The following is a 15,963-nucleotide window of genomic DNA, read 5'->3' as shown; positions in this document are numbered from 1 at the left end:
GCGGAGGGGGTGGCGGCGGGGCGGCGGGAGCTGGCGGGGGGAGCCCGGAGCCGGCGGGTGCAGGAGGCGGAGGGCGCTGCGGCCGCCCCCGTGTGCCGCAGCTGAGGGGGGCCGGAGGCCGCCGCCGGGAACCCGGCCCGCGTGGTGAGTACAGCTTCCCTCTGCCCTCACCGCGGCGGGGAGCGGGGCGGCGGGGAGCGGGGCCGGCACCGGGGTGCCGCCGAGGGCGGGCGGGCCGTGCCCGCGTCTCGCGGGGTGCGGCGGAGGGGAGGGCGCGGCTCTCGGGCCCGCGGCGCCGCCCGTCTCGCTAAGGCCTCGGGCTTCGCCGGGCTCTATTTCCGAGCGCCCCGGGAGGGAGGTAGGGAGGGAGCCGGCGAGGCGAGGGGGGAGGGGAGGGCAGGGCCCGCCGGTTGGGTCCGGCCGGGGGGTGGGGGCGGGCGGCGTCGCCTCGGGCTGCGGTGGGGAGGGAGGGGGCCGGCGGCTTTGTGCGCGGCCCGCATCTGCTGCCGCCCTTCCCGAGGAGGACTGACGGCCATCCGCGCGTCGCTCGGCACGGCTCGGAGAGAGCGGCCCGGCGGCGAGGCCGGAGCCCCCAGCCGGTGACGTGCCAGCGGTCGCCCTTTTGTCTGCTGCCCCGAGGGCGGTGCGGAGCCGACGGCGGGCGCTTTTACCGCTTTTAAACCCTGCGTTATGTTACGATTGCGGCGTGATTCTCACGGTCGCGGTTTGCGGCCGGGTGCGAGTTGCGGTGGGAGTGCCCCGGTGTAAGGTTTTGTCCGCCAAAGCCGTCGTGAGGCGTGTTTTGTGTTAAAAGCAGGGAACCTCTGTGCTTTATTCCTTGGAAGCGGTAGGGCTGAGTTTCTCTGTACTTGTAACTCTAGGAGCTGCTCTCTTGTTTTGCAATTTCAATCAGTCATGAATGAAAAATCCTGCATGTTTTGTATTATGTGGAATATGGCTGAAATAAATAGAAAAAAAAAAAAGAATTATAAAAGAGCCAAAAATTGCTGTCATCCCTGTAACTGATTTAGCAGCACCGTCTTCTTATGGCCCTCCTAGGAAGAGAAGCACAGTTGTCAAACTGCGTTTGTATTCCATTCGTGCCGTAGGCCTACACAGAGCTGTTAGGTAGCTCTGCAGTGCTCCAATGCAGAACTTCACCTCTTCTTCCTGTTCCTGACCTCTCTTTCCCTTTAGTCTTACAAGGAGAGTGGTGCTAGTTGGCAAACTGTGCATCTCTACATTTGTGTGTTTGAGATCAGTGAAGCTGATGAAAGCCTTCCTAGCTGTGTAAATAGCCAGGCGCACCTAGGAGGTGTGTGCATGCAGTGGACAGTTTCAGTGCTTCTCTGCTAGAACCACAGAATGTGACTTTCTTTATTCTATTAATACACGACATGGATATGAAATTACGGTTTCCACTAACATAAATAGAAGGAGACTTTATCAGGTAGGCACCTTTGTTTTTCTCTGCAGTTGTTTTACCTTCCTGTTCTGCCAAAGCAGGCAGCGTGACGGGTTGGTTTGAGAGGAATTTAGAAATGAGAGTACTGTCATTGTAGTCTGTTTTGAAAACCAGAGTCTTGGGAGGCATGTCGAGTTTCTCAGTCAATTCTGAGCAACGTTAACACTAATGGAGATGAGAAACAGAGTTATTTGCATGTTTTCTGCGTTGTTGTTTTGTTTTGTCAGCGTTGTGTTTGAACTAGTTTAAAGGAAAAGTGATTTAGAGATTTGTAATATTATTGTATGCTCATAAAGGTATTAAAATATTCTAATGTACAGGTAAATGTGTGGATCCTGCAGTTGCATACACCGGTATGTCAAGGCTTAATTGAAGGGCAGCTTAGGACATACATATTACTGTATAACAGTACACGATCAGGTGAACAGAGATTAGCAGGATTGTTTTCAGAAACCTCTGCCCTGTTGCCAGTGATTCATCGGCAATCTGGGAGGAAACCACTCTTGTTGAATTAAGCATTGCAGATACTGAGATTCGGCAAGCGAGTGTATTGAAATAGCGACTGAATTTCTTTATATTTGATTCGGAGGTCTTGGGTGACGATGACCGTGATCACCCTTGATAATAATGATGCAGAGACTGATATCACTGATTATCTGGGGTCTCTATCTCCAAAGTAACTCCTGCTGCAAAGGGGATGTTTTTACAATATTTAACAAGTACTCATCTGCATTTACACTCATAAATGTGCATCCCCAGTGTCTGAAAATAGCTATGCAGTAGCCACTGTATGATGCCTTATAAGCAGAGAATCTTTTGTAAAAGTTGTTAATTTTTTTTTGGATAAGGCTGTTCCCTGTGTAAGATTCTTATCTCCAGTGGATTTAGTGAATCATTTGGCAGATAAAGCTGTGGTTTGTGGGTTGTCCTGTCCCATGCACACCCCAAGTTGGGGGACAGCCGTTTGCTGGAGAACCCCAAGCTGTTAGGCCATAAATTCTGACTCAGTAGGGGATTTATAGTTTGAAGCTAATGCCTTGCACAGCGTTTAGCAATGAATATTCAGCTATTATACAGAAATAAAGCTATGTTATACTGCTGTTGTGAAAGGTTTTTATATAAATGTTCTAATCCAGCTGAAATTTCAGAGTTGCCTTCAAGGTTACTTCTTTATAGGATATATGACAGTCAAGCAATCTGAAGTCCGCAGACTCACACTAACTGAGAAAGAAAGCCACGGGTATTTACCTCTGTTACTTTCCTTTCTGTAGAGACAGTTCTCAGTGTGTGCTGAGTTGAGTGCAGTTCCCATCACCCACTTTGGCCACTTGTTTTTCTCAAGAAGTGCTTCTGATGATATTATCTTCTGCATTGGTTTCAATTTCTTGGTTACAGTAAAAGCTGAAATCGTATTAGATTCCAAAGGGCTAACTGATTTCTGATTTATTTTTTTTTATTTGTGGAAATGTGTAACTGGGAAGAAGGTGAGGAAGCCCCATCACATTGTTGTAAGTAGATATTCTGACATAAAACAGTTGTCTGGTTTGAGTTGTTTATGGAAATAACTTCATCACTTCTGTATGGTAGAAACTTATTCTGCGGTACCAGTGAGAAAGGAAACTGATTTTTGTGTTTGAAAGATCAAGATTTCGAGGTCGTTTCTTCACTTGTACAGTTCCCTGTGCTGGAGTTGTTAGAGGAGTGTGTTTCATTCAAGGTTGCTTACTTACCTGGAGATTCGTTTTTTAATGCAGCAGGAAAGAAGGTGGGTCTGTGTGGACTGGGGTACTTCTGGCAGGTACAGGTGGCTTGCTGTGAGCAACACGGTTTGTGCAGGTGGGCTTTAGAAAGGCCATCAGCATCACAAGAGCAGGTGTAACTTGTGTTACCTCTGAGGAGGTGGCAGCTCCTGGCTCTGGCTCAAGCTTTCAATTGTGAAGAAGAAACTGGTGCCTTATTTAAATGAAGAATGTCATGTTTGTTTAGCTGCATTTTTCAGCACCATCCACTGACAACTGGGAAATCAAAACACTTTAATTCACACAGCAGAAAGCACTGCACATCTTTTACAGGCTTCCACCTGAGAGCTTTTGCTCAGCATGCTGTTAGAAAGCGTAAGGGCCACATGCACAAATACTTGAAGGGGGTAAATATTGTGTTGATCTGAGACTGATTGCACTTCAGCTACAGGACTACTGAAGAAACCAAGTGCATGGCTAGCTGCAGTAACTCAAGTACCTGCTGCTCTGGGAGAGCCTGCATCTTGCAGGTCATTCCTCATTCCTTTTCGTGTGGTTTATTTGTGTTCTAACAAACCCTGATTTATGGCCCCCTTTCACTGTGCTGGTTTAATACGTGTTTTTAGAAATGATGCTATTTAACTACTGCTCAAAGGCAGGCTGTTATGTTGAACATGCAGTCCGGGCATTCCAAACGGCATGACTTCTTACAATGCTAAAAAGCTGCCAGGCTAAGCTTCGAAGGTTGAGGTATGGCTGTTTTGAAATCTGTTGTTTGTTGTTACAAACTTCTGGTTGATCAGCTGGTGGAACAGTAGTGGTTTCAGCCCAGTTTTAAAGGTCTCAGAGTTTCCTTCTAAAATCACTTACAGAAATTACTTCAGATAAAAAATGAGCAAGCTGGAAGATTTTGCAATTAAAATTTTTAACTTCCCTTCACTTTTGAAAGGAAGCTTCTGGTATAGAAGCAGGGTCATGTCTGTTAAGTATGCAGTGAAGGTCTTCAGGGACCTGCAAACTAATTATTTTTGATAAATTGTGGCAGGCAGCATTGGTCTCCAGTTCAAATTGAAGAGCTGTCTTCTGAGGCGAAAGGAGTCAGGTTGAAGGAAGGTATTACAGAGTGAATGAATTGAGATTCATTCCAAGGGGGACTGTTTTAATTACCTACTTATTAGTAAACCAGCTTCTTTGCAACACTCCCACTGTTCAGTAGCATTTTTCCATTTGTTTGAGATGTAATTCATGCTGACCTACTCTTTTTTTTTTTTTTTTTTTGTAGCAGTTGTACATGAATCAGTAACTCTTCCATGTTTTAATACAAAGCTTGTGTAATATAAATCTTTGCCATTTCCTTCAAAAGTGAGAGTTAAATGAGACCTTTAGCTGTTGACTCTTGCTTGTCCTGTAAGTCACATGGTTTGGCTTCTTTTTTTGACCCCCTCCTTCCTTTTGTTATCAGTTTGGAATAGAAGTCCTTCAGGTACTGTTTGGTGTTTGGAACTGTACAAACAAAGGCAAGTGCTAAGAGTTCCTTATCCAGTGTTTGTATCTGTTGAATCTGGTACTCACAGTACAGGAAGGCTGAAGTGGTTTGTGCCCTTTTTCTAATTGCGTGCCGAGACACGAGAACTAAAGACTTTGAAATTATCAGCTGGTTCAAAAGAAATAGCAGAAAGTGAGTTTGATTGCCTTACATGGCTCTCTGAACTTGTGACACACTGCATGATCATCATTTAATGACCATTCATAATTCTGGCAGTTACACAGACTTAATGTTAATTAAATCCCATTTCTGGACAGATGTTCTCCTGGTGAGCCCAGTGAAGCAGTTTCTCTGTTTGTGATACTTTAAAAAGGACCTAAACAGAAATTTTACAGAATCAGAGCTGAATTCTGTGCCCCAGTCGGATCTTCCGAGTATTGGGAGGAGATATAAAATACCAAAATGCTGTCCTGCTTCACGTGGAGGGAAGGAAGAACGTATACGTGCTGTGAAGCAATTCTCAGCCTACCCCCTCGTTGGATGGGACATTATCTCAGCTTTCACAGTGTGTTTCCTAGCTTGCTTAGAGCTTGCCTAAATCAATATTTTTTGAGCCTTCTAGAGCCATTAAAAGGATCTGCTTTAGATGGTGGTCAGTTAATTTTTTTAGTCTTGTCAGAGGAACTCAGGAGTTCCCAAGTGACATGCTTAATTGACAGAGTACCCCGTTGCAAACAGCAGAATGAATTAATCAAATTAAAAATGATAAATGATGGTACTGAAACTGTCACTGGTCATCAATGTGGGTAGACATCAGCATCCAAAAACTTTTTTTTTTTAAAGCTAAAATATGGCTAGTTTTTACTTAGCAGCTTTTATTGGCAGCTCTAAAAGACCAGAAATTTGAAGTTTTACTTACTTTGTACAGCAAATGTGGATTTTTGTTTCAAAAATCAGCCAGGACAAAGCCAAGTCTCAAAGACGACTGATCACAGAGAGAGCATACCTCCTGTGTGTCTTTCCAGACTTGCAGTGACTTTTCTATAAGGGTCTGTATTTGGTTGCTTGCCTAACTGCTGGTTTGGTTTTTGGATTTTGCTTGCTGAGTTCTCCCCAGTCCGTTGGTGTCTTCACCTCTCATTGTTTTTCATGATCTTTCTCTGGTGTTACCTACTTTCCTCCTGAGTGTTTTGTTTTTGTTCTGCTATCAGCCAGTATTCAATTCAGCTAGTTAATGAAGGTAACAGAGATGGCATATTGCTTATTAATTTTGTTGCTTGGACGATCCAGGATGGGTTGTTTGGATAATGGAGAGGCCATGGGACTCTTTGTTCTTGGAACTTTGCTGTGGTCTCCCAAAATGTCCTTGCTTCCTCTGGAAGCGGGGAGAAATTGGGAAGCATTGTTCATGGCACGTTCCCTCGTGACTACTTGGGCTGTTCCTGTGAATGTGAAAGATAAAAATAAGCTAGGTTAAACTGGCGTGTTGGAATGAGCTGCTAAGTTAGATGAGAGGTTGCAATTCAGGCTGCCCTTCCTGTTTGTGAGTCATTCCTATTTAATTGCGTGAAGAGGCCTCCTGTGGAATTAATTAAAAGGGATCTTAGTAGTACTTCAATAACCTTGCAGTTTGGCCAACTGTAACTTTACTCTCCCTTCTTTAACCTCCTTAAAGATGGAAGCCTGGACACTGTGACCAATTCGTAGGAGATGCATACAACAAGCAGAAAGAGAATGTTGTGGCGTAAAGTGAGCATTAGTTGGACTTCAGTTGCCTGCATTAATCCAGACTGCTTTATGGGACCGCTTTGTTGCCAGCTGCTATTGAATTCTACGGAAGAGCTTGAGCCATCAGGGCTGTCTTCTGAACTTGATAATGCCTGTGCATATTGTTAACCTCTTGTCTACGTGCTCTGTCGCATTGTGACTGTTACCTGAAGGTGTTACTTCTGTGATGCCTTTGTATGCTACTGAGCTTCTGTGTGTTGTACTTTGCAGAGAGCCATTTTCTGACTTGAGGATGGCTCACTTTGTATTTTCCTGTGTTCTTCTCTTCTGAATCATCTATTCTGTTTGCCAGGTTTAAGGGCATGTTTGTGTTAAGGATCTGAATAACGAGTTTCACGTTGATAACTGTGGCTTAAAAAAATGGTACTGTGGGCAAAGTACAGCAGGAAGGCACAATTAAGTCGCTACTGTTCAAATTAAGGACTTGTTTTGTAAAAAGTCACCTTTAGTTGTCTGCTTGAATTCTGACAGTAGTGTTTCTGTTCTGGCCTTGTGCTTTGAGAGCTGCTGATAAGGGCCTACTTAGATGAGAACAGGAGAACTCCCTTTTTCTCAATTATTACCAGAGTTGTTGAGGCTAACCTTCTCCCCAAGCACTGTAATTATTGCAGAGAAGCTTCCAGAAGAGGAGGAATATGTGGCAGATTTGTACATGTCCTCATGCTATGTTTTGTTTTCTTTCTGCAGTATTTGCAAAAAGGAACAGAGAAAAACAGAGCTATTAAAATGACATAAGAACCGGCAAGGCACTTTCAGCCTTTCTTAGCATGTATTCCTGTACCAGACATATCAGAAATGAGTAGGATTATTCTACACTACGCATCAAAGTCTCTGCATTACAGTTCATAGAAATTAAATATTTCCACCCCTGTATTTTGGTGGCTGAGGATTTACGTGGGTTCAGCAAACGGCAGCCTGCAGTTAGCTTTTCTGGTCGGTTCCTTTCCCAGTGCAACTTCTCAGTCAAATGTTTCTAACAAAACTGCGCACCAGGACTGGGTGGGGATGTGTCTGGGTGTGCTCCTGAGGAGGAATTACATGATCACAGCCATCTATATGCGGGTTTCTGGATTCAGTAGCCCAATTTAGAACAGAGTAACTTGATCTCTGTCCAGCTGAAGCCTGGATATGATTTAGATGATTTCCAGGCATACCTGGAAGAAGTCTGCCACAGCAATAGGTGGTAGGTGAGCTAAGCGCTTCGGCATTCTGGACATAATGGTGTGGCTGTCATGTTAGCACTGTGTGACAAGAATGGGGTGTGGTGGCAGAGTTGCTCACTGAGCTTTGAAACTATCCCAGGTGTAGCTTCTCTTACGTAAAATCTGAGTTAAAACCACATTCCATTGTGTCTTCCCTGAATAATACATGAATTCACCTGCTAAATAAAAATGGGAGCTGGCTGTTCCCCTCACCCTGCCCCAGGAAAGAGAGGAAAAACCGTGGACCTTCATCTGGCAGCTTGTGTGACAGTAACTGGGAGCCTTCAGGAGGGGAAGTGGGCAGCGGCAATGCCTCACTGATAAGTTCTGAAGCAACATGAATGAATTAGTGTAGATTTTGAGGAGTGGGAATAAAATCAACCGTGTTGCTGTGATGAGCTGGTTTGACTGCTCTCTTTGTAGAATGAAAATTGACAGTAAGCCTGTGGAAATCCAGTGACTAAAGTATGCTAATAAATACACTGAAATGTTTTGGTCCTAGCAGGCTTTGTGTGTTAAAGTAATTCCCAGCCCACGTGTAAGAGCTTCGTAGGACTGTTAGAGGCTCAAACAGTGGGCTGACAGCAGTCAGTGTTAGGAGCTCTTGATGGACTGCGACCACTTCTTAGCAGGAACCAAAGTGCCCAGTTGAATTACAGGGATGTCAGACTAAAGAGCTACTTCGATTTTCTTTCAGAATCAGGTTCATTAACAGAAGTTTCCTCTTTGCTTTTAAAAAATATACTAGTTCAGCAGCCATAAAGAGTTCTATACTTAATAGTATACTTCTGTACTAGAATTGGGGCAGCAGATTGTGTGAGATGGAGTGTCCTGAGTATTTCTTATTTTCTTTCTAGTTGTTGGTGCTGCTAAAATGTGGTTATAGTGTGTTTTTGAAGATGAACTAATCTTGTAGTACTTAACAGTGGTATCAACTGAGAATGAGAGAATTATTTTCCATGGACTGCTCCACTTGCATCAGTTCTATGCTAAGTAAGCAGTAAATTAGAGAACTTTCTTCTAAAAGAAGTGTGTGTCTGTAGCAGAACTACATTTACAAGACTGGCGTAGTGAAAACCATCAAGTTGGCAATGGAATTTTAATAGGTAACTTCATGGGATTATGTTTTGCCCTTTCACTTGGATTATTTTCAAGTTATGTAACTTTAAACCTTTAAGACTGGGTTTATAATTCAAAACCCTTATACGCCACACACTCTTTTGCTCCCATCTGAATTCAGGCTCTTGCCAAAGGTAGTTATACTTCTCATCATTACTGATAGGAGGATGCCTGGGATGTTGGAAGGTGTTTTATTTTTTCTTCTTTATTCAAGGCTGTCTTTTATGGTTTGGTGTACTTAAATCAAAAAATATCAACTAGTGTTCTTTTTTTGTGGTTTAGCTCTGAAATGTCAGTCGTTGGATAGGAATAAGCAGTTAATGGAAATGCTGAGACTTAAGCCTGCTTGTTTCCACTCGCCAGAACCACGCAAGTATTGTTTTTAATAATCTTAAAGCTGCAAAGAAGAGGCACTATTTATAAATCTGGAAGGTGAGACTAACAGCAAAGCAAAAATAAGAAATAAATGTGAGGTTTTGTTTAATAATTGCAAGTTAGGTGAAATACCACATTCAGAAGTTGTAGCTTGCTCCAGGCTATTTCTGGCCCCTGGGACTGCTCTTTTTAGCAGTACTACAAATTGAATCACTAGGTGCCAGTAGCATAAGGCAGATCAGGCTCAATTACACTGTGAGTCAGAAGTACCTGAATGAACCTGCTTTTCAGCAAAGGTGGTGTGACTCTCCTGCTGCTGTTTGAAGTCTTTCAAGCTGTGTGTGCGTGGTAATTTAAAACTACTTGGAAATGTTGAGCAGCTTTGTCTGTGTTGCACAGTGTTTAACTTTTTTATAACGAAACTGCTCAGGCATGGAGAAAACCTTTGGAACAGTTTGTTTGACTCTTTTATTGTTGTCTTTTATTTTTTCTTAATCCAACAGTTACAACAGAGCTGAAACTCTCCAGGCTCCCTGCCATTACTGCAAGGAGCTGCTGCTTAACCTTGGATGACACCAGAGCCCCAGTGTAGACTGAGTGGTTAATGAGATGCAATTGCAGCCTGTGTCACGGAAACAAGCACAATACTCAGTGAAACTTACGTTCTTTATCTGAATATTCCCCCTGTTATTATCAGTGAAGCTACTGCAATGGTTGCCAGAAGGGGGTATCTGGCTGAGTTTGGTCTCAGTGACCTCTTTTTCTGTTAGTTACTGGAACATTCACATGATTGCTTTTACCTTCCTAAAGGAAGAATTCCATTAATTGTGTTCATTTGAGTTCTGTGTTCCATTTCACCTCTTTTCATCATGCCAGACTGCTATTCTCAGTGCTGGGATTTAGCACAGTTTAAATATATAGGTGAAAAAAGCTAGTACTTTAGAAACAGATCTCATTGCATAAGACACACTTTTAAAGTCTGTTGCCCTTGCCCTTATGCAATAAGCTGCTCATGAAGATCCTTCTAAAAACTTCATAAAACTGCACTGATGCAAAATGTGGCTTGCAGTTGGCTCCCTTCTCCCTTCTTCTTTCCTTTATGTTTTCGGGACTTCTTGACCAGTCAGCCAAACTGGAGCAGCTTTGGAGTCTATAAGGAGCTGACATGGGATGCAAAGGGATTTGGTTTTATCAGAACAAGGTCCCTGGTATAGATGAGACAGATGTGTCGGGTGTAGAGCTGGGACATGGAAGGGATGTAAGAATGCTGGGCTGTGGTGCTGCTGCCTTGCTGTGATGTGGTTCTGATTTGCCCCAGCATAAGCTGTATATGAAACTGCACTGAAAACACCAAAGAGCTTTAATTAGTGTATTTAATTATCTGTCTTCTTTGATTGTGGTGTTAAAATGTAAGTCTGGGTGATTCAGTCCTCACAGGGATAAGATGGTTAGCCCTTTTTAGCTTGTGAGCAGCACAGATAATTATCTGGTGTCTTAGTGGAGATAAAGTTCTGTTGCTGCAGTGTTAGACCTTAACTGGAGAATCCCATTTGTGGGCAGAGGTTGTGATTTGGTCTTTGTTTACAATGTGGGTATTTCCAGTCAACAGCTTCTAACAGTACTCCTTTCAGCTCTTGACTCGGCAAATGAAGGGAGGCTTGAGCTGCAAGCAGGGAGAAAAATGGGGGAAATTCAGATTACACTCCATTGGCATCTCCTCGGTGTGCCAGCATTACTTCTTGGAAGCAGTGGCTATGGTTGTGGTGTCATAGTAAGCAAAGCAGTGTTTGGACAACTGTTCTCAAACCTGCATTTCTTTTCCAAAGTTGATGCACCATCCAGTGTCACGCTAATGCAGAAGCGATAGGCATTGTTGACTGAAGAAGTGCAGGAGAAGAGCAGTTGAAATCCTGAAGCTGATGTAGTTTAATACTTCTGCCTCAGAAGTATTAGATAGAGGAGGGTGTAACACACAATAGAATTATGAGGTTCAGTGAGTTTTAAAAAAAAAACAAAACAACAAAAAAAAAACCTATTTAGGAATCTCTGTTATGGTGAAAAGCATGCCAGTGCACTAGGTGCTCCATTGCCCTTTGAAATAAAATCACAGTAGTCTAGAGTTTGTTTTGTATACAGCAGAAAATAGGAGATCTCTTCTTTTGATTATAAAAACAGCTCTTGGATAAAAACATGGGCAGGTATGCAGTGCTTCCATAGGTTTCTGTTTTTTAAAAATTCGTAACTTTGTTTTACTTGATGCTTTTATTAAAAGTTCTTTTTGATGTTTAAATACACTCTTCCAAATTAAACGGCGTTTGGAGGTAAATACAGTAACCAAAGGTTTATTAGAGACTCCTGTTATGTAAACAGTTATTAACGTAAGGCTGTTTGCTATCTGCTTTTACAATGGGGGCAGTACCTACTGAATGAGGAGAAAAACCAGCTCCAAGTTAAAGGGACTGGAAGGGGTAAAAAAGCTCAGGAGGAACTGCTGACTCCAAATTTTCAAATGGGTGCTTAACATCCTTGTTTCCTGAAGCCCTGCAAGGTACTGGGAGCTGTAGTGGTGATGAGTTTCTGGTTCCTCACCCCTTACCTATGTTTACTTTTCAGTTACGGAACACCTATAGTAGTAGTCAGGTCAGTGCAGGTTTTCCTGCATAGAAAGGAGTGATGCAAATTTCATGATTTTGATCTCTGATACATTCTCTCACAGCATCACAGAATGGCCTGGGTTAGAAGGGACCTCAAGGATGATGAATCTCCAAACTCCTCCAACCTGCCACAGGCAGGGCCACCAACCTCCACATTCAATACCAGCCCCATCCAACCTGGCCTTCATCACCTCCAGGGATGGACGGGACATCCAGGACATCCACAGCCTCTCTGGGCAGCTGTTCCAGCACCTCACCACGCTCATAGCAAGCAACCTCCCCCTGATATCCAACCGAAATCTTCCTTCCCTCAGCTTCAAACCATTTCCCTTTGTCCTGCTGTTATCTACATTTTCAAAGAGTTGACTCCCCTCCTGTTTGTAGGCTCCCTTTAGGTACTGAAAGCTGCAATGAGGTCACACCACAGCCTTCTTTTCTCCAGGCTGAACAAGCCCAGCTCCCTCAGCCTGTCTTTGTAGGGAGGTGCTCCAGTTCCCTGATCCCTGTTCTTTGAGCTGTGCCCATGCAACTGAAGTATTTACCACCTGTAGCTTACTACCTGCTTCCAATCTCTGTCTCTTCAGTTTCCTGCTGCTTACATTACTTTTCAGATGAGGTGTTTGTGAGCTCACACAAACTGGTTTGTTGCCCTGTTTCAGTTAAAATGATATATTTGTGTAGTTGCTGTTCAGCCGTATTTCTGCACATTTGTGTTTATTAAAAGGTTGCATTTATATATAGAAGTAGATGTTAATGTGTATGTTCTGCAATGTAGGCTTTTGTGTAAGTTCTGCAAAATGTCATAGGGAGAACAGTCCCCCTGGATGCAGAAACTTTGCCTTCTGTTTCAGTCTCCTGGGATAGATAAGGAATGACTTACAGAAGTCTCAGGCTCAGTAGTGTCACAGTGTTGTTGGCTGGGGGCACATGAATTGCTTCGGCATTAGCTCTTGGGAGCAGGTTAGTGTTTGCCATTCTTTTGTTGGTGTGTTTAGATGGCAGCTCATCAAACATGGCTCTGCTTCTGGGTGTAGAAGTGTCTGGTTGCTGTGGCTTCTGGAGAGCAGAGTTGGTGGCTCTTGATACGTTGTGACCAGTTGAATCTGAGTGCATTCTGAAAGCTGTGGATATTTCAAGTGCTTTTTGCTGTTGATCTGATTGATTCTTTCCTTAATTTATTTTTTAAATCCTGGTTTAATCGTTGTGCTGCTGGAGATAGTCATCTGCATTGAAATATGCAAGAAGTCTTAATTTGAAGGGAGCGTGTTCTGGACCTGCTTGTCTGCTCTTAATTCCCTAGCTTTAATCATCTGTGGGTTTGAGGTTCCTTATGATTGGTAGGAAATTTTTCCTAGGTAATAGGCCATGAAACCATTTGCTATGAAGGGTTGGTCGCTTCCCCTTTCTTTTAAATGAGCTGTGAGAGATGTCTGATACCACCCAGAAGTTACAAAGGTAGGCACTTGTGGCATCCCTGACAGTGCACTGCTGGGGCCACGTCCAGGGTTGTGCTGTGGGGCAGGGTGAGCAGGACCTCCTTTCCATGCACACTGCCTTTCAGTGCTCTTGTCCTGATGGAATGAGACTGGTGAAAGAGAACAAGGAGTCGAGAAGATGATTTGTTAGGTTTCATTCCTTTTGTGTTTTGTTTTTTCTCCTGTGGAAAACAGAGTGAACAACTCTGTTGAAGTTTTATAGTCCATAGGAAGGCATCTTCCTTGCTTCACAGGATGTGTGAATTGTAAATCATTGCAAATTAGTTTTAGGTTTTCTGTCGGAGAGGTACTTGAAGAGAGATGTGATATTCCTCCACCCTACTCCCTTGTGCTGTGACAAGCCAGGAAATTGCACAAGTATAATGTCTTGACCTTAAGCAGCCCCATTTTCCCAAGGAACTTTACAGATGACCAAATAAGATAATTTTGAATGAAAGCCTTCATTGTTCAGCTATATTACTGAGGCTAAGAGAAAGCAAACCTTGAGTCTGGTTTAACTGAGCTTCAGTGCTTTTGGTGCAGAATTTTGATGGTGTTGATAATTTGCTATTACTATTTTTTCTAAGAGGCTTTACGTCACTGGAGCCTGTTGGTTTTTCTGTGGGTTGGAAAGAAGAATAGGAAGGTGTTACACACAGGCTTCTGGGATTTGAGCGGGGTGGGAATCCCTGCCTTGTGTTGCTGAGGGCTGCGCTGGGAGCGAGCAGGCTGGGCATGCGTGCAGCAGGGCAGGAATGAGGAAGCGAGGAGCTTGGCGTCACTCGAGGGTGTGCAGCAGAGTTTCAGAGAGCAAAGACTGGGGGGGGAGAGCTCAGCCTGTCGGAAATACTCTTCTGGGTTATTGTATTAGTGGTGTTCATGGAGCTCCCCAGGCAGAGGTAAGCAGCTTTTTCTTCTGCCTTCTATTCCCTGCTCAGGCATGGGCTGTCTCTTTCCCCTTTTTTTTTTCCTCTTATTTCCCCAGAGGCTTTTCTGTGGAACTAGATACAGAGAATGCTGGCCAGTGTTTGTCCCGTTGTGCAGCCTGCTTGGGTGGCTGTGTGTGCTGTTAGTGTGTGTCGCTTCAGTGTGCTTTTGGGGAACTGCCTTGTCTGTATAATCAACTGGTTACTTGTGGCTGGTCGGCATTTCCCAGGGGTCGGCTTGTCAGCTTTTCCCTAAGATGAGATTCAGGACTTGTTGAAGCGTTAGGTGCTGTGCTTCCCTTCAGGAAAGAAAAGAAATACATTTCTGCACTCTCAGAAATGCTGTTTATTACGTGCTGCGTTGGAATGGGAGAAATACTTAAATATGCCTTGTGAGGCATTGGTGAGTCTTGGGGTGTTTGTGTGGCAGTTGCTGGGTAGGGCTGTGCTGTGTGCATCTGTTTCCTCTTATCAGATAGATGGTTCGGTGTTATCTATTCCTTCATTTAGGTTGATTTGTTTTTCACCTAGAGCTTCAGAGGTTTATTAATGTATCACAGAACCAGCCCTGTGCCTTTGGCCAGGTTGCTCTTTCTCAGAATTGTTTTATTACTGCCGAGCAGTAAGAGTCTTTGAAAGAATTAATCAAGCGGTGTATGCTTTATTAGATTAAACTATAGATCAGCCAAGAGCCGTATTTGCTTGAGCAGATCAGTTGGCACAGCTATGTTTGTTTTGGCAGCGAGGAGCTGCTTTTGCATTAAGCTTTGCACTAAATAAGCTTACTTGTACGTTCAGTGGTGCAGGGAGTTCTGCTTGTTTTGTTTCTGAGACTCGGCAGAAATAATACAGCTTCAGGACCGAAAGAAAAGCAGGCAAGAAAAGTTACCATTATCCACAATTTCCATCTGCAAACGTCCCAGAGCTCACACTGCCGGGGTAGGAAAGCTTAGAGAAATGCCGTAAAGGGAGAGGTGGGAATGGAGGAGCAGGTAGTGCTCTTGGTGATGCATATCCTGAAAGGGCAGGAGTGGTGCTGTAGGGTGCTGAGTCATCTGCCTCCAGCTGACAAGCTGCGATTGTTGCGGGCTGTGCGTGACGCAGCGCACGTGATGGGCTGTGTGCTGGGGCTGTGTTTTCTCATCTTTTCTTCTGGCATGTCCTTATTTTCCTCAGTCATGCTTAAAGAAGTGTGTGTGTTTGTGTGTAGGTGTGTGTGTATGTAATACTGGGAGTTAAAGCAGGAAAGAGAATGGAAGGGATGAGTTAAAAAGTCGGAATGTTATGGGGAGAGGCTTTTTTTTTTTTATATGGGTTTGTCTTCCTAAATGGCTGCAGTCTGGGTTTTGCTCGTGAGGTTTCGTACCTCCAGCGTGACTCTGGAGGGGTGATTGAAGCTGTCTCATTTCTGTTGTTTTATTGTAGCTTGTGTTTGCTCGTGTGCTTGTTGTATCAAGTTAGAGAGTACTTTTCCTGTTATTTTCAAGGTTGTAGCAGGTTGCAAAGCTTGCAAGAAGACATCTCTTACCTCACCTCACTGCTTACTGACACGCCATCTGCCTGTGGTGCATCTGGGTGGGATTTAAGTTGTATTTCAGTGTGTGACTCTGCTTGGTGCTGAGGATGAGGACCCAGCAGTGAGACCAAAGCTGTGTACGTGGGCAGCTGTGGAAGGCTTAGCTCAGGGTCAACCTGCATACGCACAGCTCAGAGTTGTCAGTCCCTGCGATGTCA

The 15,963-nt window shown here is 44.0% G+C and overlaps 1 protein-coding gene across 1 annotated transcript in view; it reads left to right on the top strand.

The window, feature by feature from the left end:
- The first annotated feature begins 62 nt into the window (after positions 1-62).
- RC3H1 (ring finger and CCCH-type domains 1) overlaps positions 63-15,963 on the top strand; it is a 56,917-nt gene continuing 41,016 nt past the window's right edge. The window contains exon 1 of the mRNA XM_042819418.1: positions 63-144. The gene's annotated coding sequence lies outside the window, so the exon portion shown is untranslated. The remainder of the gene's footprint in view (positions 145-15,963) is intronic.

Source organism: Centrocercus urophasianus, unplaced genomic scaffold (assembly GCF_019232065.1).
Source record: "Centrocercus urophasianus isolate 14NV4802_14NV808 unplaced genomic scaffold, USGS_Curo_1.0 seq_18, whole genome shotgun sequence".
Lineage (NCBI taxonomy): Eukaryota > Metazoa > Chordata > Aves > Galliformes > Phasianidae > Centrocercus > Centrocercus urophasianus.
The sequence above is the reverse complement of the archived record's forward strand: the minus strand, read 5'-3'. Positions and strand labels throughout refer to the sequence as shown.